Source organism: Callorhinus ursinus, unplaced genomic scaffold (genome assembly GCF_003265705.2).
Source record: "Callorhinus ursinus isolate GAN/ISIS: 27379988/994484 unplaced genomic scaffold, GSC_fseal_2.0 scaffold37, whole genome shotgun sequence".
NCBI classification, from domain to species: Eukaryota; Metazoa; Chordata; class Mammalia; order Carnivora; family Otariidae; genus Callorhinus; species Callorhinus ursinus.
Window position 1 is genome coordinate 11326612 of NW_027397099.1, and position 26660 is coordinate 11353271.

General features: G+C 38.4%; 1 protein-coding gene across 10 annotated transcripts in view; it reads left to right on the forward strand.

Annotated features, from left to right (window-relative positions):
• CDH8 (cadherin 8) overlaps positions 1–26660 on the forward strand; it is a 353942-nt gene that overhangs the window by 229926 nt on the left and 97356 nt on the right. The gene's annotated exons all lie outside the window — the stretch shown is intronic.

The following is a 26660-nucleotide window of genomic DNA, read 5'->3' on the forward strand; positions in this document are numbered from 1 at the left end:
TGTCTTTCCTCGGTCAGCCCTAAGTGTCCTGGCCAGGTTCTCAACTTGAAAAGCTCCCTAGCTCTAACCTGAAACCCAGGTCATGGGCATTTCTGTCACCACTTTCACAGCAAGTAGTAGTGGTTATTAGTTAAAAAGCATAAACTTTGAGTCAAATTGTGACAGCCAAAATACTGGGTTTAATGTATGCTTCAAGTGTGACTTGAGTAAGTTACATAATCTTTTTAAGCCTCAGTTGCTGTATATGAAGTTTGTTATGAGAGTTAATTGAGCTAATACAGATAAAGGACGCCGGATAGAGCCCGGTCTATAGTGAGTCCTCAATAGCATTGTCTTCTCTCTCTCAGGCTTTTCCCTTCCTTGTCCCTTCTTTTCTCTCACCTCCTGCAGACTAAAGCTGGTGCTTACCCCCTCTCACATCCCTTATCTCCTTTGTCGTATTGCTAAACATTCTATTGGTCACTCATCTCCCCCCTATTTTTCCCAGCCACTTGGACTTACGGAGAAAGGGAACCAAAGTGGTCCCCGGAACACTGTGACCTGAACTGGTTGATCTCTGTGGCATAATAAACCATGTCTAAACTTAGAATAATAAACATGCATGTCTCCTGGTTCTGTGGGGGCATCTGGGCAGTTCTTTTGGTTTGAACTGGCTTTGCTAATCTTGTGGCTTGTCTGAGGGTAGATGGTCTGCGTTGACCTTACATGTGTATAGCAGGCTGCTTAGACCAGGTGCCATAGTGGGCACAGCTGTTCTCCGCTCCACGTGTCTCTCATCCTCTTGTAGGCTAGCTCAGCTTCTCCAGTAATGTGCTCAGTATTCCAAGTAACAGCAGAAGACTGGTGAGGAAGCACTTTTCAAGTCTCTGTTTGCATCACGTTTGCGATTACCTCACTGGCCAAAACAAGTCATATAACCAAGAAAAGAAGTTGAAGGGGTGGGGCGCCTGGGTGGCTCAGTCAGTTAAGCGTCTGACTCTTGATTTTGGCTCAGGTCATGATCTCAGAGTTGTGGAATCGAGCTTGCACTGGGCATGGAGCCAGGTTCAGATTCTCTCTCTCCATCTGGCTCTGCTCCTCCCCCACCCCCCCAAAATAAATACAAAACCTTATGTTAAAAAAACAAGAGGTTCAAGGAGTGGATGAATAAATGTCAACTCTTAATGGGAGGAGTTGGAAATATGGCCATTTTTTTCCTCTCTTAAAATGTAATTCATGCCAGGATGCTGAATCTCAGTATGTATGACCAAGAAGTGATAATGATCTACAGCCTACACATATGTACTCCCCTTTCTTCCAGAATCCTCAGTTTACTACATGTGAGTCCAAATTCTTTGCTCTAAAACCTTACCTATTTGGGAGAAAAGATTAGACACAGTATTTCTGATAGCTGTCAACTGGTTAACTGTGGGGTTTTTTACAATTTCAGCCGCAATAGCAATTTGTAATATAATAAACCTATTGGTGTTCTTAAAATGCTACAAGAGCTTCTATGTAACTGTTAATATAAGCATTAGCTATTATTATTACTATTTCCTGATAACCAAACTGGGTCAGGTTTCTTTGTTGTAAGGTCTCACAGATCCATGCTCTTTTCCTTCAAATGACTGGTTAAGCTTATAAATAACCACTTATTTGCTTATGGCTTTGAGAATACATTTTGAAAGGAAGAAATAAGTCCTTGTTCCCATAAAACATTTTATTACTGTTTTATTATTGATCACTGTTTTATCCTGGAAGCCTAGCATAGTACTTGGTGCTCCCAATAAATACTTGCTAACTTAATGAATGAGTAAAGGAAATAATGTATTAATACCACTGGAGAGTACCCTGCTGAGTTCTGACTCCAAATGGGCACTATTAACTGATGAGTGAAAAGGATCTTTGCTTTGCTACACCCCACTCAGCTCTTTGTTAAAAGTCTCAGGCAGACAGACGTACATGTACTATGGCTTTCTGGATTTTCTCAAGTCCTGCTTTCCTCAGTGACTGAAGCTGAGATGTAAAGGGCAAGAAGAACTGTGCTCTCCTTGTATGAAAATTGTGGCCCATTGACTGTGTTCAGTGGGAGGGATTCCCATAAAATACTAATCAATCTTAGGAGTCAGAAACCATGAGAAAGGTGCCAGCGGAGGGGAGCCCTGAGTCCCCTCTCCTTCCCCAAGGAGCCAGGCTTCTGATCTAAGAAACTTTATTTCTCTTCCCTTCTGAGAGCCTTAAGGCAAGCCTTGAATAATGCCAGCCCACACTTCATTACCCAACAAGCCCGTTTATCGTTTAATCTGATCTGTATTGAACAAGTGGAAGCAGGTTACAAAGCAGCAAAGCCAAGAATGAAAATGCAGCACATTTTCTGATTACAGGAATCCCTAATCCAAAGCTTAGAAACTGGGGCTAAAAATAGGCACCAATTCTGTCTTTATCCACCCCCACCCACCTAGCATTTCAGTGCCAGGTCAGGTGACCCTTGAGCAAAATGGTAGACATTTAAACTATGATTCCTTGCTTCCATCTCAGTTGGGGTGGCAGGGCATTGGTTAGGCTCTACCTTTAGTTACACCAGTGATACTTTCGGGTTCCTGATGTCCCTCTCATACAGAGATCCACCTTACATGTTGCCCAAGGCCAGGGGTTATACTGTTTTTCACCAGGATGTGTTGTGCCCGCTCCTTTTACGACTGTCCATTTGATCTGCCTACAAACTCAAATCAACTAAAAACAAAGAAACTAACATCCTTACCAAATTTGGGCCAGGCATTGAGTTGAGTGCTTCACAAGCACTGTTTTGGTTGAGCCCTACAGAACCCCATCGAAGAATGGAGAGGAAATCCTCTGAGATGTGAAATGACCACTCCATGTCTCCATAGCCTGGATTCAGAAAGAAAGTCTTGCGGGTGCCTGGATGGCTCAGTCGTTCAGCATTTGCCTTCGGCTCAGGTCATGATCCCGGGATCCTGGGATCGAGTCCCGCATCAGGCTCCCTGCTCGGCGGGAGGCCTGCTTCTCCCTCTCCCACTCCCCCTGCTTGTGTTCCTGCTCTCACTATGTCTCTCTCTGTCAAATAAATAAATAAAATCTTAAAAAAAAAAAAGTCTTGCCAAAACATAATGATTTCATAATCTATCAGTATGATTTTTCTAAAGTTTTGAAAATGAAGAAATCCCCAGAACAGATAGGGTTCAGCTTGTTTCAGCAAGTACTCCACATTCACCTACTGTGCTAAGAATTGGGCACTTGGAACACAGTAAGACATGATTCCTTTCTCTTGGAGCCTTACTAGTGCATCCATAAAGTGAAGAGCTTTTCCTTCAGGCATGCATTTGAAACTCAAACACATGATTTACTAAAAAGTTGGTAATTGGGAGCAGGGTGAGATTTCTCCATTGGACAGGAAAGACCGTATTCTCTGGGAGGATTCCTTGCAGAAGGTATATTTTCATCAGGATCATGAGTAACAGTAGGCTTTTTGTCAGATTTCACACATAACAAACATCTTGATCAAGAGGAGAAGAGTTGAGAATATCTTCCGGTGATGAGGGATCAAGACGGAGAAGAAGATATTGTTGGAAAATTAAGTGAATTATGGTTGCCTTCTGATGACAGATTAAGGAAATTATCTTACTCTGTTTCAAAAGGGCCCATCATAGACATTAAAATATTGAAATAAGGGAAACCTAGGGTACAGAACATGAGGATTCAGATTGAGGAGAAAAGGTTACTGGAATGGAGAATCTGCGGTGTGGAGAATGGAGGGGGGAGAATATGGGTGAGATGATTTTTGTTTTTTATACTAGTGTAGTTAACATAGTGTTATATTAGTTCATAGTGTACAGTGTAGTGATTCACCCTTCCATACATTACTTAGTGTTCATCAAGGTATGTGTAATCTTTAATCCCACTCATCTATTTCCCCCATGCACCTCCCCTCCAGGAACCATCAGTTTGTTCTCTGTAATTAAGACTCTGTTTCTTGGTTTCTTTCTTTCTTTCTTTTTTTTTCCTTTTTCAGTTGTTTCTTAAATTCGACTGTGAGTGAAATCACCTAGTATTTGTCTTTCTCTGACCGATTTCACTTAGCATTATACTCTCTAGATCCCTGCATGTTGTTGAAAATGGCAAGATTTCATTCTTTTATTATGACATGAATATTCCATTGTACATATGTACCACACCTTCACCCATTCACTTATTGATGGACACTTGGGATATTTACAACATCCGTAACTTGGATATTGTAAATAATGCTGCAGTAAACACAGGGTTGCATGTATCTTTTTGAATCAGTGTTTTTGTTTTCGTTGGGTAAATACCAAGTAGTGGAATTACTGGATCATATGGTAGGTCTGTTTTTAGTTTTAGAGGAATTTCCATACGGTTTCCCACAGTGGCTGCCCCAGCTTTCATTCCCACCAATGAGACACGGGTATTCCTTTTCTCCATGTCCTCGCCAATGTTTGTTGTTTCTTGTGTGTGTTTTTTTTTTTTTATTTTAGCCATTCTGACAGGTGTGAGGTGAAACTGTGGTTTTGATTTGCATTTCTCTGACAATGAGTGATGTTGAGTATCTTTTTATGTGTCGGTAGAGCGTCTGTATGTCTCCTTAAGAGAAATATCTGTTCATGTCTTCTGCCCCCCCCCCCTTTTTAAATGGATTATTTGGGGGGTTTTTTGGTATGATGATTAGTATCCATTCTTTATATATTTTGGATACTAACACTTTATCAGGTATGTCATTTGTAAATATCTTCTCCCATTCCATAGGCTGTCTTTTAGCTTTCTTGTTCATCTCCTCCACTGTGCAGGAAGCTTTTTATTTTGATGTAGTCCCAGTAGTTTTTTTACTTTTGTTTCATTTGCCTCGGGTGACCTATCTAGAAAAATGTTGCTACAGCCAATGTCAGAGCCTGTGCTCTCTTCTGGGATTTTTATAGTTTCAGGTCTTACATTCAGGTTCTTTTAATCCATCCTGAGTTTCTTTTTGTGTATGTTTTAAGAAAGTGGTTCAGTTTCATTCTTTTGCATGTTGCTGTCCAGTTTTTTCAACATCATTTGTTGAAGAAACTGTCATTTTTCCATTGTGTATTCTTGCCTCTTTTGTCGAAGATGAATTGATCATAGAATTGTGAGTTTACTTCTGGGCTATTTTGTTCCATCGATCTATGTGTCTGTTTTTGTGCCAGTACCATAGAGTTTTGATTACTACAGCTTTGTAGTATATCTTGAAATTGGGGATTGTGATACCTCCAGTTTTCTTCTTATTCAAGATTGCTCTGGCTGTTTGGGGTATTGTGTGGTTCCTTACAAACTTTAGGATTATTTGTTCTGATACTGTGAAAAATGCTGTTGGTATTTTTGGTAGGGAATGGATTAAATCTGTAGATTGCTTTGGGTAGTATGGATATTTTAACAATATTTATTATTCCAATCCACGAACATAAGTATCTTTCCATTTGTTGTGTCAATTTCTTTCTTTAGTGTTTTCTAGTTTTGTTTTGTTTTGTGTTGTTTTTTTTTAAGATTTCATTTATTTGACAGAGACAGCAAGAGAGGGAACACAAGCAGGGGGAGTAGGAGAGGGAGAAGCAGGCTTCCTGCTGAGCGAGGAGCCCAACGCGGGGCTTGGTCCCAGGACCCTGGGATCATGACCTGAGCTGAAGGCAGCAATTTGAATGAACTACCCAGGTGCCATGCTATACTTTATAGTTTTCAGAGTTCAGGTCTTTCACCCCTTAGTTAAGTTTATTTGTAGGTATTTTATTTTTGGTAAATGGGATTGTTAATTTCTCTTACTGCTGTTTCAGTATTAGTATATAAAAATTCAACAGAGTTCTGTATATTGATTTTTGCATCCTATGACATTAGTGAATTTATCAATTCTAGTGGTTTTGGGTGGAGTCTTTAAGGATTTTGTATATATACTGCAAAGAGTGGAAGTTTTACTTCCTTACCAGTTTGGAGTCCTTCTCTTTTTGTTTTCTGATTACTGTGGCTAGGACTTCCAGGACCATGTTGAGCAAAAGTGTTGTGAGTGGACATCCTTATATTGTTTGTGATATTAGGGGGGAAGTTGACAGATTGTTGTTGTTGTTTACCATTGAGTTTGATGTTATACTCAATGGTGGGTTTTTCATATATGGTCTTTATCACGTTGAGATATGTTCCTTTTAAACCCACTATGTTGAAGGTTTTCATCATGAATAGATGTACTTTGCCAAGTGTTTTTTCTGCATCTATTAAAATGATCATATGGTTTTATTTTTTTTCTCTTACTGATGTGAATATACCATGTTGATTGACTTGAAAATATTGATCCACCCTTGCATCCCAGGGATAAATCTCACTTGATTGTGGTGAATGATTTTTTTTAATGTATTGTTGGATACAGTTTGCTAATATTTTGTTGAGAGTTTTTACATAAATGTTCATCAGAGATAGTGGCTTGCAGTTCACTTACTTTGTACTGTGTCTGGTTTTGGTATCAGGGTAATGTTGGCCTCAAAGAATGAATTTGGGAGCCTTGCTTCCTCTTCTATTTTTTGGAATAGTTTAAGAAGAATAAGTAGTATGTCTTCTTTAAATATTTGGTAGAATTTACCTGTGAAGCCATCTGATCCTGATCTTTTGTTGGGATTTTTTTGATTACTGATTAAATTTCATTGCTGGTAATTGGTCATCTTACATTCACTATTTATTCCTGATTCAGTTTTGGGATGTGATAGGTATTGGTTATTTCTACTCTTTCATTTCAGATTTCTTTTTGAGTGCCCCCCACTTTTTTTTTTAATGAGTCTGAATAGCAAATTTTTTTATCTTTTCGAAGAAACAGTTGCTGGATTCATGATTTTTTTGTTTCTTGTGGTTATTTCTGCTTTAATCTTTATTTCCTTGGTTATATTGGTTCTGAGTTTTGTTCTTTTTCTAGCTCCTTAATGTATAAGGTTAGGTGGTTTGAAATTTTTCTTCTTGAGGTTGGCCTATATTGCTATCAACTGCATACCAAAGATTTTTGTACCATTGTGTTTTTTATTTTTATTTGTCTTCATGTATTTTTTTTTTTAATTTCCTCTTTGATTTCTTTTGACCCATTCTTTGTTTGGCAGCATGTCATTTACTCTCCATGAATTTATTTCCAGAATTTTGTGGTTGATTTCTAGTTTCATAACATTGTGGTCAGAAAAGATGCATGGTATGACACAGTCTCCTTTAATTTGTTGAGACCGTTTCATGTCCTGGTATGTGATCTGTTCAGGTTAAATTTCCATGTGCAGCTTAAAAAGAATATATATTCTGTCTTAGGATGGAAAGTTCTGAATATATCTGTTAAAGCCATCTGGTCCAATATATCATTCAAAGCCACTGTTTCCTTGTTGAATTTTCTGCTTGGATGATCTGTCCATTGATGTAAGTGGGGTGTTCAAGTCCTCTACTATTATGGTATTACTATTGATTACTTCTTTTATGTTTGTTATTAGCTGCTTTATGTATTTGGTGCTCCCCAGTTGGGTACGTAAACTTTTACAATTGTTGTATCTTATTGGATTATCCCCCTTATGATTATGTAATTTTTTTTTGTCCCTTAATAAAGCCTTTGTTGTAAGATCTGTTTTGTCCAATGTGAGTGTTACTAACCCAGATTTCTATTCACTTCCATTTGTATAATGAATGTTTATCATCCCTTCACTTTTAATATGCATGCATCTTTAAGTCTAAAATGAGTTTCATGTATGCAGCATATAAATGAGTTTACTTTTTTCTGTCTATTCTGTGACCCTATTTCTCTTGGAGCATTTAGTCCATTTACATTCAAAGTAATTATTGGTAGGAGGTATGTACTTATTGCCACTTTTTTATTTGTTTTATGGTTTTTGGAGTTTTTCTCTGCTTCTTTTGCTCTTTTCTCTCACAATTAGTTGGCTTTCCCCAATGATGGCCCTAGATTCATTCCTTTCTTTTCATTTTTTGCTATTACTGGTTTTAGATTTGTGGTTACCGCTAGGTTTATATATAACATCTCATGTCTGTATTCAGTTGATGATCACTTAAGTTTGAACCCATTGTTTACTCCTCTCCCCACCATGTTATAGGTATATGGTGGCATACTTTACATTCCTTATTTTGTGAATCCCTTGAGTGGTTTTTATAACATACTTTTAGTGTTTTTGTGTCCCTACTTTTTTTCTGCTTATGGTCTTTCTTTTTTGCTCAATATATCCCTTTTAACGTTCTTGTAGGGCTAGTTTAGTGCTCATAAATTCCTTTAGCTTTTATTTGCCTGGGAAACTCTTTATCTTTCTGTTTTGAATGATAGCCTTGTTGGATAGAGAGTATTATTGACTGCAGATTGTTTTTTTTGTTGTTGTTGTTTTCTTTTGTAAGGCACTTTGAATACATCATGCCCTCCCTTCTGGCCTGCAGAGTTTCTGCTGAAAAATCAGCTGTTAGCCTTATGTGGTTTCCTTTGTATGTAGCAGTTTTCCTTTGTCTTGGTGCTTTAAAAACTCTCTTTATCTCTACTTCTTTTTGGGGGGGATTTATCTTTATCTCTACTTTTTAGCCATTTTAAATACTATATGTTTTGGGTTGATTTTGTTGAGGGCTTTCTGAGACTACTGGATCTGGGCTTCTGTTGCCTTCCTCAGATTATGGAAGTTTTTGTTTTGTTTTTTTTAAAGATTTTATTTATTTGAGAGAGAGAGAATGAGAGATAGAGAGCACGAGAGGGAAGAGGGTCAGAGGGAGAAGCAGACTCCCTGCTGAGCAGGGAGCCCGATGTGGGACTCGATCCTGGGACTCCAGGATCATGACCTGAGCCAAAGGCAGTCGCTTAACCAACTGAGCCACCCAGGCACCCAGATTACAGAAGTTTTAAGCTACTATATTTTCCAAATTTGCTGTCCGCTTTTCTCTCTTGTCCTTCTGGGATCCCTATAATGCAAATGTTATTATGCTTGATGGTGTTACTGAATTCCCTAAAAATATTTTCATTATTTTTCTTTTTTTTTTTTTCCTCTCTCCTGTTCAGCTTGATTGCTTTGCATTACTCTGTCCTCCAGGTTGTTGATAAATTCTTCTGCTTCCTTTAGTCTACTGTTTATTCTTTCTTGTATATTTTTAATGTCAGTTATTGAATTCTTCATCTCTGAGTGGTTCTTTTCTGTATTTTCTCTCTTTAAGGGTCTCACTGATGCCCTCCATTCTCTTCTCAAACCCAGTGAATAACTTTATGACCATTACTTTAAATTCTCTAGCAGGCAAATTAACTTACCTCCATTTCATTTAGCTCTCTTGCTATGACTTTGTGCTGATCATTCATTTGGGACTTACTCCCTCTGTCCTCACTTTTTCTAAGTCTGTTTTGTGTGTGTGTTTGTGTGTGTGTGTGTGTGTATGTGTGTGTGTGTGTGTGTATCTGTGTATCTGTGTATGTTAGGAAAGTCACCTATGTTTCCCGCTTTTGAAAGTAATGACCTTATCAAGAAGAGGTTCTGTAGTGTCCTGTTGTGCAATGTCCCCTGTTCATCAGAACCTGGCACTTGAGGGGCGTCTCCTATGTGTGTCTTGTGCACCCTATCGTTGTAGGTGCACTGCTTTTGCTTTCAGTCTAGTCTGCAGTGGTTCTTTTTGCCTGTTAAGGGTATGGTGTTGTCCCTGTGGTGTTAGTGGGCCAGTCTGAGGCCACCTCTGGCTTAAGTTGAGTCAGACCAGATGTTTACCAGAGATGTAGTAGCACGAAACTGCAGGGCCCTTTCCCTGTGTTATCCCCTGTGAAGCTCTGATTGGTGGGCAGGGCCTGTAGTCTGACCTAATGTCTGCCCCCAGCCCACTGCCAGTTTAGCAGTCAGAGTGCTGTCTGTGGTTATCTTCCTTTCTCCTTGGGGCATGAGTCACTTTGGAGTGGTGCTGGCATCTGTTAGGGCTGCTTGCACACTGCCAGGCTTGTGGCACTGCTTTGGTTGGGCTCAGGCCTAGGGTGTATTGAAGGAGACAGGTGTGTGGGAGAACATGACAGGCAGGGCACGTTGTTAACAAGTTAGGAAGTGAGTGTTGGTGTTGGCTGGTTCTCACAGGTGTCTCTGTGCCTAGGGTCGGGGTGAGGGAGGGAAATGGTGCCTGATCGCTCCTTTGTTCCTGGAGAAGTCTCCCAATGATCCCTGCCCCTCCTGCATACTTTGAGATCAGTAAACAAATGTCCTTCTCATGTACCTCATGTGTTTTTCAAACTGCTGCTTCTAATGCTGTGTCCCCATCAGGCTATCTCATTAAGGTCAGGTATTCAGTTTCCAATTGCTCTGGGCTTTCTTGGAGCCACGCCTGATGGATTTGTAAAGTTCCAGGTGTTAAACCCTGCTGATTTTTAAGAACTCTTAAAATTTGGCCTCTCTGGTTTTCAAAGCAGGAAGTTATGGGGGATTCATCTTCCCCATGCAGGTTCCCTGTGCCTCGGCTGCTTGGTGTGAGGATCTGTGTTTTTCCCGTCTGTGCCAGTGGCATCCCTCCCTTCCATCGAAAATCCCTCTGTCTAGCTCCCAACTGTGTCTCTGTCTTTCCTACCCTCTTTCATGTGGTCTTTTCTCTATAGTTAGCTTGGAGAGTCTGTACTTCCAGTGTTTGGCTCATTTTCTGGGTTATTTACACTGATGTGAGGGTTACCTTGTTTTATCTGGGGGACGAAGTGAGCTGAGGATCCTACTACCATGCCATCTTCCTTGGGAGTTCACTCTGATGGTGTTTCTGAAACGTTATGGTGGATCAGAATCACCTAAAGTTTTGTTAAAACAGATTTCTGGGCCAAGAATTTGTATTTTTAACAATGTGCCATGTGAAGGATGCTGCTGAGCCAGGGACCACACTTTGACAACCACTGCAGTCCTAATTCAGAGTAAAACTAAAGCTGCATTAGAGATGGGGTTTGAAAGAACAGAAGTTGGCATCTGATGAAAACTAATGAGCAGAGAGAAGCAAATAGTGTTGGTGGTTGTAAGGCTTGGTGATGAGTATGAAAGTAAGGATATAATTAAAAGTGTGCTTACTGTATGATAGACAGTGTTCTAGCTCTTTCTCTGCCCTTTATCACATTTAATTTGCACAAAAACTCCTTAGGTTGGAACCATCAATTCTCTACTCTAATAAAGAAAGTACTCAAAGTTCAAGCTCCCTGGATTTCGGGGGCTGAGTTTGGATTTGATCCTAGGTTTGTCTGTTTCTTTATCCCCACTTTCTGAATATTTGGCCTCTCTCCTCTCCCAATAACCTAGATGCTATTGAGACCTACCATGATACACATTAACAAGTCAGGGGGGGAAATAAAAAAAAAAGATGGCTCATTCCTTCCAAAGTTGAAGAATCCACGGCCTTTCTTTAACCAGCTTTTTATAAAAGAGGTTCAAACACCATAGGATATCATTAGGCTTTCATCCCCTCTAAATTAACAGAATGGGGTGAATGTGGGGAGATCCAGATGGGGGTGATGAATATAAAATTTACATCTGTGAATGACCCATTGTAAAGGAATTTTATTTTTAGGAGCCTCCAGTTCCTAAACTTAAAAGAAAATAAAATCTAAATGAGAGGCTAATAGTATAGTTTGCTCCTGCAGACCCACTGAGATAAGCTTGGAATGATGAAGTCTGCTCCATACACCCACTGTTGTAATTTGACAGTTAATGCTTAATAATAGGTTTAAGAAGGAAGATGTGAAGTAAAACCAGGGATGACAAGCAGGGAATGAAAAAGCGTTGACTTTGCAGTCAAACAAACATGATTCCAATATAGGTTCCATTAATAACTATCTACTTGAACATAAACAATTTCCTTGACCAATCAAATGTATTTACTTACTGATTAAAAGAAAACTATTACTGAGGAGGAAGCTAAAACTCACCTAGCTGATACAGAAAAAAATATATACTTATATTTACTATAATAGATATCAATATAAATTATTTTATATATAATTTTATTATAATGGAGTATGATACATAGTTATACAGTATAAATATATTCCCTGTGTCTGTTTTTAACAATAGTAATAATGATAGAAGCCTCATCATTTGTTCTTTGAGTTGCACTGTTCTGATCATGATGTTTAAGAGACACTGATTTTTTTTTTTTTTTAAGAACCTTTTCTCTCAGCTTTATTGCTTAGCAAAAACGAAAGGAACAACTCTAATGCAATGTAAAAAAAAATGTGTTTTGGGGAAAAAATGTTCTGAGCTTTTTTGTGCTTTCCCCCCCCCCTGGCTTTTAAATAAGCTGCTTGTCATTAGATTGCATGTTAGGCACAGTATCCAAATCTCTTTGCCGGTTCATATTTGAGTATCTCTGGATATAAAAATACCCATACTGAGCCAGCATTTGATTTCCTGCTGAACTGTTTTTCACATTTCCAATATAATTATGTAGCAGTTACAAAAACAAAAACTGAACTCCAAAGAATACCATAGAAACCCACACTTGTTTATTTAAGAAAAGATATAAAAAGCATCTAAGACAGAAACTGACGTGTTGGGTGACTTCTCAGGGAAATGGATACCTAAAATAAATCTGAAGGTATCTGGATATTTATCAGAAATGATTGGTTAGACGTGGGTTTTAAAAGGCAGTTACATATTCCAGAGATGACTTCTGGCATATAAATAGGAGACCTTTGTGAAAATGGGAAGTGCTGAATTAGATATTTGTCTTTTTCTTTTGACTGGGTTTTTTGTTTTGTGTTTGTTTTGTTTTGGTCCCTCATAGTGTCCATCTTAAAGAGGTTTAAGTCGAAAAAAATAATGACTAAGTGTACCAAATAGTTGTTGATTGAACACACAAAACATTAGTGAGTCAAACAGTTTCGGCATAACACTTCTAGGCTCTGTGGTCACAGGTTGTTGAAGTCCTAGTTCCCATCCAAGAGGTGGGGCTCCTCTAGTTGGGAGACAACTCCTGGATTGCAGTCAAGTCATCTAATGGAAGGAAACAGAAAGCATCCAAACAACACAAAAGAGGAAGAAATGAGTTCTATATACTTTCCCCAGTGCGCTTCCCAGTCAAGCTCAATGCTACTTTGGGACAAGTGAAGAAGAAAAGCAGGAATATTACAGGCAAAGGAGTTGGCATGAATCCACCTAGGATGTTTTAGGAATTTGGGGATACAAAGGAGGGATTGTTGATCTTGGCCTGTTTAAGTCCTGGTTATGGTGGCCTCCATTGTAGGCACATCTTATTTCCACCTCATCTTTCTGTTGTACTTCAGAAATGCATAGAGGGCCAACAGGAAAATATAAATGAATACCCAAGGTATATTTTTTTGGACATCATAAGAATTAGGATTTAGGATAGTTGCATGGATGCAAAGAAAGCATTGGTTAGTGTACCAACTCTTTTAGAATCTCTCTTGATTCCATGTCTAGATATGCAAGATTGAATGATATGTGATTGTGACGAGATAAACTAGCATTTGAGATGCTACAGAATCCCAAGGAGAATGCTACTCACTGTGTGCAAACCCTTGTTTCACTTACTCTTCATAATGTTGAGATTGATGTCTCCTGAGCATTGTTTCAGAAACAGATGAAGGGAGATCTAGGGAAGTCAGGAATGTATATAAGGTCATCCACCAGGTTTTATGTCAAAGGCTGAACTCTTCATGCTACTAAAGAAGTGTGGCCTATGGACAAACATCCTTTGAAAAATACTAATCTTTGCAAAATTTTTGAATACATCAATGATGACAGGCCTTGTACTAGTTATTATACATAGAGGAACAAAATGGGGAATTGAACTGCTTACAGTATATGTGGGATAAAAAGCATAAAAATAAATAGTCCTAGGGTAGTACATTTATTTTATTCCATGTAGTTTTAGCATGAACTGTGGCTCCCCATCATCTTTACCTGGGCTGTCTTTTTAATGTACACATACTAGAATTACTTACCTGCAGTAGGAACAACTACTTTTAAGAGGCCTGATAAAACCATTTGGGGAATACAGCTTCAATTACTGGGCCCAGTGTAATGGTAACACTGAATTTCAGAGTTCTCTGTAGTATGTGAGTGAAATCAGACCGTCATTAAGTTCTCTTTCATCTCTGGGTGATGTATCTTTGGTGGCGGCAGTAGAGCATGATAATGAAGAGTACAGGTTTGGGGACAGAAAGATAAGAGAAAGTAAACTAATTACAAAACTTAGAAGTCATGTGCTGTTTGGCAAACTACTCCTCTTTTTTGAGTCAAATTCATCATTTGTATGTGGATAATTGTTTCTATATGGTTGTACAATGCACCTGGCATAGGCTAGTCTTAAATAATAGAATGGTTGAAATATATGGGGAGAGATTAGGGCAGCAAGAATCTTTTAACCTTTAAGAGAGCATAGTCAAATTTAAGTCCAGAGAGACTTTGTCTTTGAGACCTTTTTAAGGGAGCCACAAGGTCAAAATGTGTTTATGATAGTAAGACACTATTTGCCTAAGTGGAGAGTGGAGTTTTCTAGTGGTTGTGTGACGTATATTGATATCGCTGTTCAATGGCCGATGAAACGTGTTTGTGTATCGATGGGTTTTAGAGAAAAAATAGCTGTAACTTCTAATTGGTAAATATTGAGAGAACCCAATAACAGACATTTTTTAAAGTAAGAGCTTTTTTGGTTTCTTCAATAATGTTTTAGTACACAAAGAGGCCCTGAGACCAAATTGTTTGAGAACTATCACTTTAGGAAGGTATTTATTTTCTCAATTGGTATGAGATGTAGTAACAATAAAGACTTACTATCTGTTGTATATCATGTTGATAAACTTAGCACGTGCAAAAAGTAGGTTGGATATTGAAAGAAGTAATACATTTAGTAGAATTCTTGGTATGGAGTATATAGTAAGAAATCAATAAATGCTAGTCATTTTTTTGTTTTTTTTTTAAGATTTTATTTGAGAGAGAGAGAATGAGAGAGACCACAAGAGGGAAGAGGTAAGAGGGTCAGAGGGAGAAGCAGACTCCCTGCTGAGCAGGGAGCCCGATGCGGGACTCGATCCTGGAACTCCAGGATCATGACCTGAGCCAAAGGCAGTCGCTTAACCAACTGAGCCACCCAGGTGCCCATTGCTAGTCATTGTTGAGAATGAAAATCAAGGTAGTCCTGATGGAAATAGGTTAACATTATAATGTACATTTCTAGGTTCTCATCAAATAAGGATGCCTTCTCAAAAGGCAAAATTGTTTCAGCCCAGATTGAAACTTCTCCTAAATCTCTGGTGTTACTGCTTTAGAGAACTATTTGAGCAGGTGTAGAGGATTATGAGGGTCATAGACACTCATCCTGTTCTGCCAGAGAGAGATGCCCTGGTCTCAGGACCAAGACTGGAGTGCTCTTTCAGGGATCAGCCCTGTCTCTGGGAACAGACACATTATCGGAGCATTTGGCCACCAAGATTAAATTATACACCTACCACCGTTCCATCCATGTTTTTTAAGCCACCTTCTTTAGTGATTTAGTTCAAGTTTTAGAAACAGCTACAATAAAATATGCTCACCCATATCATCATCATCATCATAACTGCCATCCCATCGTTTCATGAGATTTCCTCGGTGCCTGACACAAGCATTTTGACTAGAGTTGCCCATGTACTTGACAAAACTTGCCTCTGTGGTCGTGAATCATATTATCAACATTGTGTGAATGAACACAGACAGGTATGTCTCTAAGCTTTCAGGACTTCACAACTAGTGCTTGGTAGAGCCAGACCATGTTACACTGCAAGACCTTGGGCAGACACTTTATGTTCCCTTGTAAATGAACATATTAGCTTTCTTGTAAACAAGCGTCTCCTAAGAGTTGGGGTACCGCATGTCTGTGCGGAAGCAACATTCACTTCAGGAAGGTGCTGCTGATACACTAAAGTTTCTGTTTCTGCAAAGCTGAGGACAAAACCCTAAATCTCTGTGAACCTAGCAAGGTGAGTGATACTTTGGAAACTTTTATCTGGCAAAGGCTTCAATTTTTTGACTAAAGATAACTTTGGCATCTAGCTGTCATTTCTACTAGTAATAGGAATTCCTTACATCACTATTATATATTTCATAAATGGATCCTTTATTCTTTACTACATTGAAAACTCAAAATAGATAAAAGAAAATAGGCCAGGGCTGATAATACTAACCTGCATTTTAGGTGATGTAGCTGAAGGTCAGAAAGCTTAGGTTGTTTCCTCAAGATCATTAAGCTAGACCGTGCAAAGTCATTCGGCAATCCTAAGACTTTTCATGAATTCATAATTAGAGCGTGTTCCACTAATACTCCTTTTGTAAGAACAGATATTCACCAGATCGGTTCTAGTAATACAAACTGGGACAGTGCTAACAGTACTAGCATCTGTTGATCACACAGTGTAGTACCATCTAGTTTGTGGAGTAGATGTTTTACCTAGGAACTGTATGAATGGTGTCACAGACACTTAAAGAAGCATGCAGTAGTCATCTTGGTGAATACCTTGAACAGTGTCAGCATTTCAGAAGAAATAGAATTGAGAATGTGCAGGCCTCTATTCTCCACAAGGGAAGCAGAGGCCTGCTGGCTGGCTCCTTAAAGAGTGCCCATCCTCTCTCCTCTTTCTGCAGATTGTCTTCTCCAAAGTACACAAATGCATTTCTGGAGTTAGGTATGCTTTGCAGTTCAAATGGATGGTCCTGTACTTAAAACTGCCAAGATAGGCTTGGCCCGAGGCTCTTCTTCATAAGTAACTTACACAAACATATAACTAACTTTTGTAGTACAATGTCTTTACATATAATAGCAATAGACTGTGAAGTAAATAGGTTAAATTATCCTCAATTTATAAAATCGAGTTGTAGAGAAGTGATTTCTTTAGGATCACTAAGCTGGCAACTTACGTACATAACATGTCCACCAAGTCTGTTTCTAAAATCTGTCTATTTTTCCAAGTCAAGATCAGATGGACTCCTTGCAGATTTCAGGATTTATTCTGGATATATTCTGGATATGGAGTCTCTCCTTTCTCTTATTGTGTGGAATCAGCCTGCAGTTTCTCCAGGAAATACAACACATTTTTTAAAATGTACATAGGTCTGTTGTTGAAATACTGGGTCACGAGAGATATGAATTTCAAATCCCAGTTCATATTTTAAAACAATAAAGTTACTTCCTTTATTATTACAGTTATAGCCTAGAAGGCAGAAAACAGTAAAACTCTCTCGGATTAATCTTGCATTTTTAAACAATTACACGCCTGTAACTAGGTGATGCCAAAACATCTGGAAGGAAAAGTGAAAAATAAAAGCAACTGGCATTTTACCCATACGTAGCCAAGCAACAGATGTGGGGGTAAGGCTGCATGAGAATCTCAACTAATTCAATGACTTTGAGGAGAACCATTTAGTAAGTCGCTAGAATCATTCATCTAATGAGTGTAATTTCATCTGAGGGCGAGATGCCGAATGGTGCATCAGCCTGCAGCACTGGAAGATCATACCTTTCTTGGTTTCCCAAATCTCAGCTGTGTTCATTTTTTTTTTGTCTGAGAATCAGTTTCTCCGATATTTTTGAGATTTAGAGATTTGATTGAAGCACTTAAAACAACAAAGACTTCTTTAGAAATTACATTATTGCTACATTCTCACATCTGCCTTATTCACAAAGGTTCAAGGGTTATGGTTCTACTGCAGATTTTATTTGAAGAATCTAAAAGAATAATGGTGATCTCTTAATTTCTCCAGCTTATAAATCTTAACAAATACTTCATTAATCCTTGCTGCTTTTTCTCTGAGGTATGTAAAGGGCAAGTAATATGAGACCCATTTTTCAAGTGTAGAAAACAAAATAAAATGACATAGGAAATAATTTTTCCCAAGATAGCAGCAAGAGCCTTGCCCAGACTACTCCATGTTGGTCATTGCTGTGTTGTTTTGAAAATATTACAAATATTATCTAATTTACCTGTAAATTAAACTTTTATCATGTTCATGTATACATTCATCTTTAGATCTGTATATTTATACACGAAGGTGAAGAGGGAGGGGAATTGTTTCTACACTTTATTAAAAGGAGCCTGGGAGAACTGAGGATGAATTTAATCCACATCTGTCTATATCATGCCACCTATTACCCTCACCAAAAATGGGCCAGTTTCCTGTACTTCCACCCCCCTCCAATAGTTCATGCAACAATAGACCATGAGGACAGAGAATCTCTGGTATACTTCAGTGTTGAGACAAAAAGAAACATAGGGTAACATTATTCTGCCTCATTTATGGACACGTATAATAGTTATTATGCTGCATCAGTAACTGGATGGGAACGGTTAGCGATTCATGTAGATGGTAGTAATTCGTCTTACTTTTCCAGAGAGAAGCACATGTAAGTACTAAAGTTGGGTCGCAGTCTGACCTGAGTCTCAATCTCCTTGCTTTCTCAAAGGATTCCACCTCCTTTCACTGCCTTTTCTCATTTCTCTCATTAGAGGAAGGAGTTTCAGGCGGATAGGCTTTTGTCTGAATTCGGTCAGCTACCTACTTGCTGTGTGACTACGGAAAAGTCACCCCATGTTCCTGAGCTTCAGTTTTCTTCTTTGTGAAATGGGAACATTAATACCAATTTCATAAGTCTGTTGTGTGATCTACAGTAGAAAAGATACCTGTTTAGCCCCTAGCCCCATGCCTGGCCCATTGAAACTGACAAATTAGATACATTAAATTCATTTGATTATTACATATTCATCTGTGAATCTCCTGAGGCTATCAGGAACTAGAACATGATTCTCAATAACAGTAGTTGCTCGTATTACCTATTAATGGAGGTCTACCTTGTTCTACGAGCTATTTGTTTTGCTGTTACAGATAAAAACTTACTTTTATTTCACTTCTGAGGATTCTTAAAAATACACAGAATCCTAATCTATTCTCTAACAGCTTTGAAGCATTTTCCAGCCATGCCTCCCTACTCATTCAGCAAAAGGATTAAAAGCAACTCCCCCTCTCCTGGAAATCCCCAAGCCGTTTACTCAATGTGAATTTTGCTATTTTCTTGAAGTTAAACCCTAGACATAAAAATGGTAAATGATTTTTTACACTGTCAGTTGTGCATTCAGATAACACTTGGTTCTGCCTGCACTCTTCCACAGAATTGAAGTTTGGAAGATAAATATGCAGGAAATCCAGTCAGAGACAATAAGACATTTCCCTTTCAACTCGAGCTCCCAACGCTATTATTTTACAGCTAATGTGCACTCTGTCGACTTGGAGTCTGTGTCCTGTGATGCGCAGGGCAAGATCGATGGGAGGCCTTAGGGAGGAGGAGGAAAACATGCAGACACTCTACAGCCCTGAAGCCAGAGAATCCTGGGTGGTATATCTGAGATTCTGATTGTGAGCTTACAGTTCAGATAGTAATATAATCAGAGCTGCCTGAGTGAATAATGATATCTGTTCTGACCCCAGCTTGGGTGTATGCAGTTCATGACATTCCCTGTTGTAAGTGGTCGGAAATCAGAATTGGCCCACAGGCCTAACACATGAAGAAAGACTGGACAATGTAGCGCACTGCCTAGGAACATAGGCTCTGGAGGGATCCAGACCCAAAGAGATCTTTCCTGTTGTCCTTTTATGTCCTGGGCAAGCTCAAATCCTAGGTGCGCTACTTAGGAGATGTGTAATTGGGGACAAGTTGTTTTCAATATTCCTGTCCCAGCAGGAAGATGGTGCCCAAATGTTCTCCCTGTCCTAGAAACAGAGCTGCATTTTTGATGGAATACACATCACAGTTGTTCAGCAAGTACTCTCCGGCACTGCTTCTCAAGCTTTAATGTGTCTTTGAGTTACAGGGAGATCTTGTCAAAATGCAGATGTGGATTCTAAGTCTGTAGTACAGATTCTGCATTTCTTCTAAGCTTCCAGGTGACAATGATGTTGGTGGTCAGTGGACTACCTTGGAGTAGGAAAGCTCTACCCAGCATATGTTTAACAATTAGCACAAAGTCCTAAGTTGTTTCTTGCAGTTCAGCTTGCATTACATCCACCTGGAGAGTTTATGGAACTGCAGATTGCTGGGCCCCACACTCAGTCTCTGATTAGTTGGGTGTGAATTGGAGGCTTAGAATTGGCATTTTTTGCAAGTTTCCAAGTGATGCTTATACTGCAGGGTAGACCATAAACTGAAAACCACTGAAATACACCAGTTCCTCCCCTATGTGACAACTTATATTCATAGTTTTGAGAATCCTGTTGTTGTCAATCTTAGATGATGATCATCAGGAAGTTGGATTTGTTTAATTTTTATCTTAGATAATGTATTTGCATGCAATTGTAACTAAAACTATGAAGAGTTTTTGTGTATGCTTTGTACAATGTCTTCTAATGGTAACATCTAGAACTGCAATAGGATATCACAACCAGGAAATTCACATTGATAGTCTACCGAACGTACTCAGATATCCCCAGTTCTACCTGTACTGTGTGCATGTGTGCTGTAATCCTATGCAGTTTTAACATGTGTCAGTTCATGTATACACCCCCACAGTCAAGATATAGAACAGTTTCATCACGCCGGAAAGGAGTTCTTATTGTACTTTTATAACGAAACCACTTCCCTCCCAAGCCTTAATTACTGGCAATCGGGAATCTGCTCTCCAGTTCTATAGTTTGGTCATCTCGAGAAGGTTACGTAAATTGAATCACACAGTATATAACCACGAGGAAGTTTTTAAAGCTTCCAAGTGCCTGGGTCTCACCCTTATATTCTGTATTACAGTACGAGAGCCATTTATCTTTATTTTCGAAAGCTTTCCAAATGAGCCTAATACTCAGTGTCTAATTTCTCTCCCAATGAAGTCGTTCTTTTATTTTAGGGAGAGTTTACGACCACGAGGCTCATACAGATCTGTTCCCCTTTTCAGTGGCCAAAGACACATATATGACAGAACTGTTTAATATCGAAGCCTTTTTAAAATTAGAAATCTTGCTGGAAATGCATTTTGATCATTCCTTAAACCTTCAGTTTGTTATAACTAAATCAGCTGTGGGCACTTGGGTTGCTTCCATAATTTGGCTATTGTAAAGAAGGCTGCCATAAACATAGGGGTGCATATGTCCCTTTGAATTAGTGTTTTTGTGTTTTTTGTGCAAATACCCCAGTAGTGCAATTACTGGATCATAGGGTAGTTCTGTTTTTAATTTTTTTGAGGAACTTCCATACACTTTTCCACAGTGGCTGCACCAGTTTGCATTCCTACCAACAGTGCAAGGGGTTCCTCCTTCCCCAACACTTACTGTTTCTTGTGTTGTTAATTTTAGTCATTCTGACAGGTGTGAGGTGGTTTCATGGTGGTTTTGATTTGCATTTTCCTGATGATGAGTACCTCTTCATATGACTGTGGACCATCTGTATGTTTTCTTTGGGGAAAACATCTGTTCCTGTCTTCTGCCCATTTTTAAATGGGATCATTTGCGGGGTTTGGGGGTTAAATTATTTAAGTTCAATGTTTTGCATATATTTATATACATACTTACATATTTTATTGAATATCATTTGCAACTAACTTCTCCCCTTCCATAGGTTGCCTTTTAGTTTTGTTGATTGTTGCCTTTGCTGTGCAGAAGCTTTTTATTTTGATGTAGTCCCAAAAGTTTATTTTTTGCTTTTGCTTCCCTTCCTTTGTGTGACAATGTTGCCGTAGCAAATGTCAGAGCCTGTGCGGTCTTTTTTGGGATTTTTATGATTTCAGCTGTCAGATTTAGGTCTTTAATCCATTTGGAGTTTCTTTCTGTGTATGGTGTAAGAAAGAGGTCCGGTTTCTTTCTTTTGCATGTTGCTGTCCAGTTTTTTCAACATCATTTGTTGAAGAGACTGTCATTTCTCATTAGCATATTCTCCTCTCTCTTGTGGAAGATGAATTGACCATGGATTCTTAGGGGTTTTTTTCTGGGCTGACTATTCTGTTCCATTGATCTTTCTGTCTGTTTCTGTACCAGTACCATGGTGTTTTGATTACTACAGCTTTGTAGTATATTTTGAAATCTGGGACTGAGACTCCCCCCGCCCCCCAAGATTGCTTTGGCTATTTGGGGTCTTGTGCAGTTCCCTACAAACTTTAGGATTATTTGTTCTGGTTCTGTGAAAAATGCTGTGGATTAAATCTATAGATTGCTTTGGGTACTATGGATATTTTAACAATATTTACTGTTGCAATCCATGAACATGGATGTCCCTCCATTTGTTAGTGTCATCTTCAATGTTTTCTACTTTTCACAGTTCAGGTCTTTCACTTCCTTGATTAGGTTTATTCCTAAGTATTTTATTTTATGTGTGATTGTAAATGGGAGTGTTTTAAGGTCTATTTCTGCCATTTCATGGTTAGTATATAGAAATGCTATGGGCTTCGGTACAAAGATTTTTGCATCCTGGGACCTTACTGATTTCATTTATTCAGTACTTTTTCGTGCAGTTTTTAGGATTCACTATGCATAGTGTTCTGTCATATGGAAATAAGTCTTGCTTGTCCCTTACTGACCTAGATGCCCTTTTTGTTGTCTGATTGCTGTGGCTAGGACTTCTAGTACTCTGTTGGTCAGAGTGTACATCTTTATCCTGTTCTTGGCCCAAAGGGGGATAAAGCTGTTTTTCCCCATTAAGGATGATGTTAGCTGTGGATTTTACATAAAGGTCTTTGCTGAGGGTTGTTACCATGCATGGATGTTTTACTTTGTCAAATGCTTTTTCTGCATCTATAGAAGTGATCATATGGGTTTTATCCTCTATTGATGTAATGTATCACATTGATTGATTTGCAGATATTGAGCCACTTTTGCATCCTGGGAATAAATCCTACTGGACCATCGTGAAGGATTTTTTTTTTTTAATGTATTGCTGGGTTCACTTTGATAGATACAAAAATACAAAATACTGTATTCATCAGAGAGCTTGGCCTGTAGGGTTTTTCTTAGTGTCTTTATCTGATTTTGGTATCAGGGTAATGCTGGCCTCATAGAATGAATTAGGAAATTTTCCTTTTCTATTTTGTGGAATTATTTGAGAATAGGATTAACTCGTCTTTAAATGTTTAGTAGTAATCGCCTGGGAAGCCATCTGGTCTTGGACTTTGGTTAGGCGTTTTTGATTAATGATTCAATTTCATTGATGGCACTTTTTTCTTATTTTCTGTTAGCTCCTGCTTCAGTTTGGGGAGTTTGTGTGTTTCTAGGAATGTGTAGGTTTCTTTTAGGTTGTCTGGTTTGTTGGTATATAATGGTTGTCTGGTTTGTTGGTATATAATTTTTCATATTTTCTTAAAATCCTTTGTACCTCTGGGTTATTGGTGGTGGTTTCTCCTCCCTCATATCTGATTTTGTTGGGTGAGTTTTTGAGTCTGGCTAAAAGTTGATAAATGTTACTGATCTTTTCAAAGAATCAGCTCCTGGTTTCATTAATCTGTTGTATTGTTTGGATTCAATTTTATTTCTGCTCTAATCCTTATTTATTCCTTCCTTCTGCTTTTTGGTTTTTTTTGCTTTTTGTTTTTCTTTCTCGAGCTCCTTTACATATAAGGGTAGGTTGTTTGGGATTTTTCTTGCTGTAAACTTCCCTCCTAAAACAGCTGTTGCTGCATCCTGAAAGTTTTGAATCATTGTCCGTTTTCACGTATTTTTTGATTTTCTCTTTCTTGGTTGATTCATTCATTGTTTAGTAGCATGTTATTTGACTTCCATGTATTTGTGCATTTTCAGATTTTGTGGTTAATTTCTAGTTTAATAGTGTTGTGATTTGAAAAGTGGTAGGACGTGGAGGCTTGCTGCTAGGTGATCTCTTCGGTAGAATGTTGCAGGTGCACTTGGAAAGAATGTGTATTCTGCTGGGAGGATGCAAAGTTCTGAGTATATGTCAGATCCATCAGGTCCAATGTGTCGTTCAAAGCCCCTGTTTCCTTGTTGATTTTCTGTTTGTATAATCTGTCCATTAAGCGGGATGTGAAATGAAAGTTCCCTACTATTGCATTACTACTGATTACTTTATTAGCCGCTTTATGTATTTGGGTGCTCCCATATTGGTTGCATAAATATTCACAATTGTCTTAAAGCATTGATTTTACTTAGGAAAAGCATGGGTAAATTACAAATTTGCAATGTGAGACTTTAGAAAGTTGCCTTTTCTCCATTCCTTTCTCCTCTTAAACCTTAGTAATGTGAGTTCTATCTTTTTTTTTTGAAATTAATACTAACCCACGTTTATTAAATGTATGCAGTACTTTGATAGTATTATGTTCCCTCAGGTAATTCTGTTCACATTACTTGTAAAAAATAGGAAAGTAGGATGTCTATTATTTTAGTTTTAGTAGGTAATATTGATTATTGACCATATTGGTAACAAGTTTTAAATTCAGAAGGGGAAGTGTTAAAATTCTTTCAAAAATCTGTTACTGCACTCTAAGTCGTTCCCCAAGTTAGTAGCTTTAAACATTAGCAAGCAATAAATTTCCTCACAACTCCAAGTTGTGCAAGGCAAAATGAGGAAAGCTCATTTCTGATCTGCAGTGTCAATAGGGGTCGTGGCTTGACTGGAGCTGGAAGATCCACCTGGCTCCCTCAAAGTAATGTTTGGGTTTATCTCAAGGGAGGTGTTTTCAGAGAGTAGTTTGACGTGTGGAATCCACTAAGTCTAGATTCCAAGAGTAACCAGTGAAATCTACCAGTTTTTTTAATGCCTGCACACCTCTAATACTGACAAAACTTTATTGCTTAACCCTAAACAAAGCCCAGATTCAGAGGAAGACACTCAGAAGAACGTTAAGTTGATGCCATGTTTTAAAAGTACCACAAACTACCTTTGATCAGAAATTATTCAATTCCCATTAAATGGTGTCTGCTTCAGGCTTAAAAACAGGTATGCTTTTGTAAGTCAAATTCCTGGAGTAGTTCTCTGTTGGAAGACCTGAAAGATAAAGGATAGGTTCCACATATCTACCACATAATGGTTTAACATAGAATAATCTCTACAGATACCATTATTCAGATGGAAGTTACATAGCAAACACTAGTCAACAGCAATTCTTCAATTCACTTGGACATAGATCACTGGTTTATTTATCTAGTACTTAAGGACTGATTTTTCTAGACTCTGGGCCCCTCGGAATCATTCATTTTTTAAAATCAATAAACTATTTTTGTTTGTAGTTAAGATTTCTTCTCCATCTCCTTCCTGCCTATAAATGTTTCAGACTCCAGTAGCCTCTTTACACCTTTATTGTGTTTTAGTCAAAGCCAACACATTTCTTTTCAAGAATCTGTAAATTTCTTTCAAATCTGGTTATAATCCACTTGATTAGACAATAGTTAAACTCTGAAATCTCTTCAGGATGAGCCCCTACTGACCTTGGCAACCTAGGTAGACTGCTGTGGTCAATGCTCTTAATAGTCTTAACAGAGATAGCTATAAAACATGCTTTCTGAACGTTCCCATGAGGATCTTCAGATATTAACAACAGAGGATCATATTGTCCCAGTCTGTATTTTATCTGTGGAGTGAGACATCTCTTATTTTAAAAATTATTTTCCTCTGGAGAAGGTACAAATGAAAAACAGCTTTGTTTTCAAATCCAACCAACTTGGTGGAAAAGTTGCTTCTTTAGCTAATTTTTCTGCATCTGCATTTTACTTAGGCAGAGAAGCCATGTGATCCCAAAAAAAAAACCTGCCTCTGCTTGGAATCTGTCAATTAGATCAAAGATAGTAAGTACATACCCTTTTTTCTACATGACCTCCAGGTGCGGTGCCATAGTGAAAAATCTAGCCACTGCATACATGGGCTTTTCTCTGACTTCCAGTTTTACTGGAAGACCTCACCAACAGCCTCCTCACATTCTTCAGTCGTTGAACATTTTCCCCTAGGCCCCTTTAGGCTTCCACTAATGGTCTTATAGGTCCATCTACCTCTTGTTTGCCACTTCATTCCCAGACCAATGCCACGTGTTTTAAGCTCTTATGACGGTAGCGCCTTATAAAATCTATCCTGATTATGTACTTTAACGTAAAAAAAAAAAAAAAAAAAAAAACCTACAAAATATAATGGCCTAAAACAACCAACATTTATTTCTACTCAAAAACCTGAAATTCAGCAATGCTTGTCAGTTTAAGACTTGAGTCTAGAAATTGGCAGTGTCACTTTTTTTAATGTACTATTGATTAGTAGATTATATCTTCAAGGGAAGGGAACATAGACCCCACCTTGCAATGGGAGGCATGTCAAAGAATTTTAGGGCCATGTTTCCAAATAACCACATTGACTTGGACAGCACAAAAACCTTGCATTGTAAAAGACAGTTAAGGTAGTCACAAAGTAGATTTTAAATTGTAAAATATTAATACGAAATGCTATTTAATACTTAGAGTTGATGTCCAAAAACTTGAGCATTCTAATAGCTAAGCATTTACCTAGTTTTCATGTTCCTTCATAAACGCCTTAGATTTTTTGTTTTACCTTTGGATAAAGTAAGTGATTTAGGTTGGCCTTTACAGTCTAACCAGCGATGTGACCTTGGGATTGTTCTATAGCCACTGAAGCTCCTTTTATTTTTCTATAGATGAATATTAGTAACATTGGTTCTACTTGGAACAGTGGCAGGCAGTAGAGACCATGTATTGGAAATGAAAAAAATAGAAGGTAGACACTAATGCAGGGTCTGT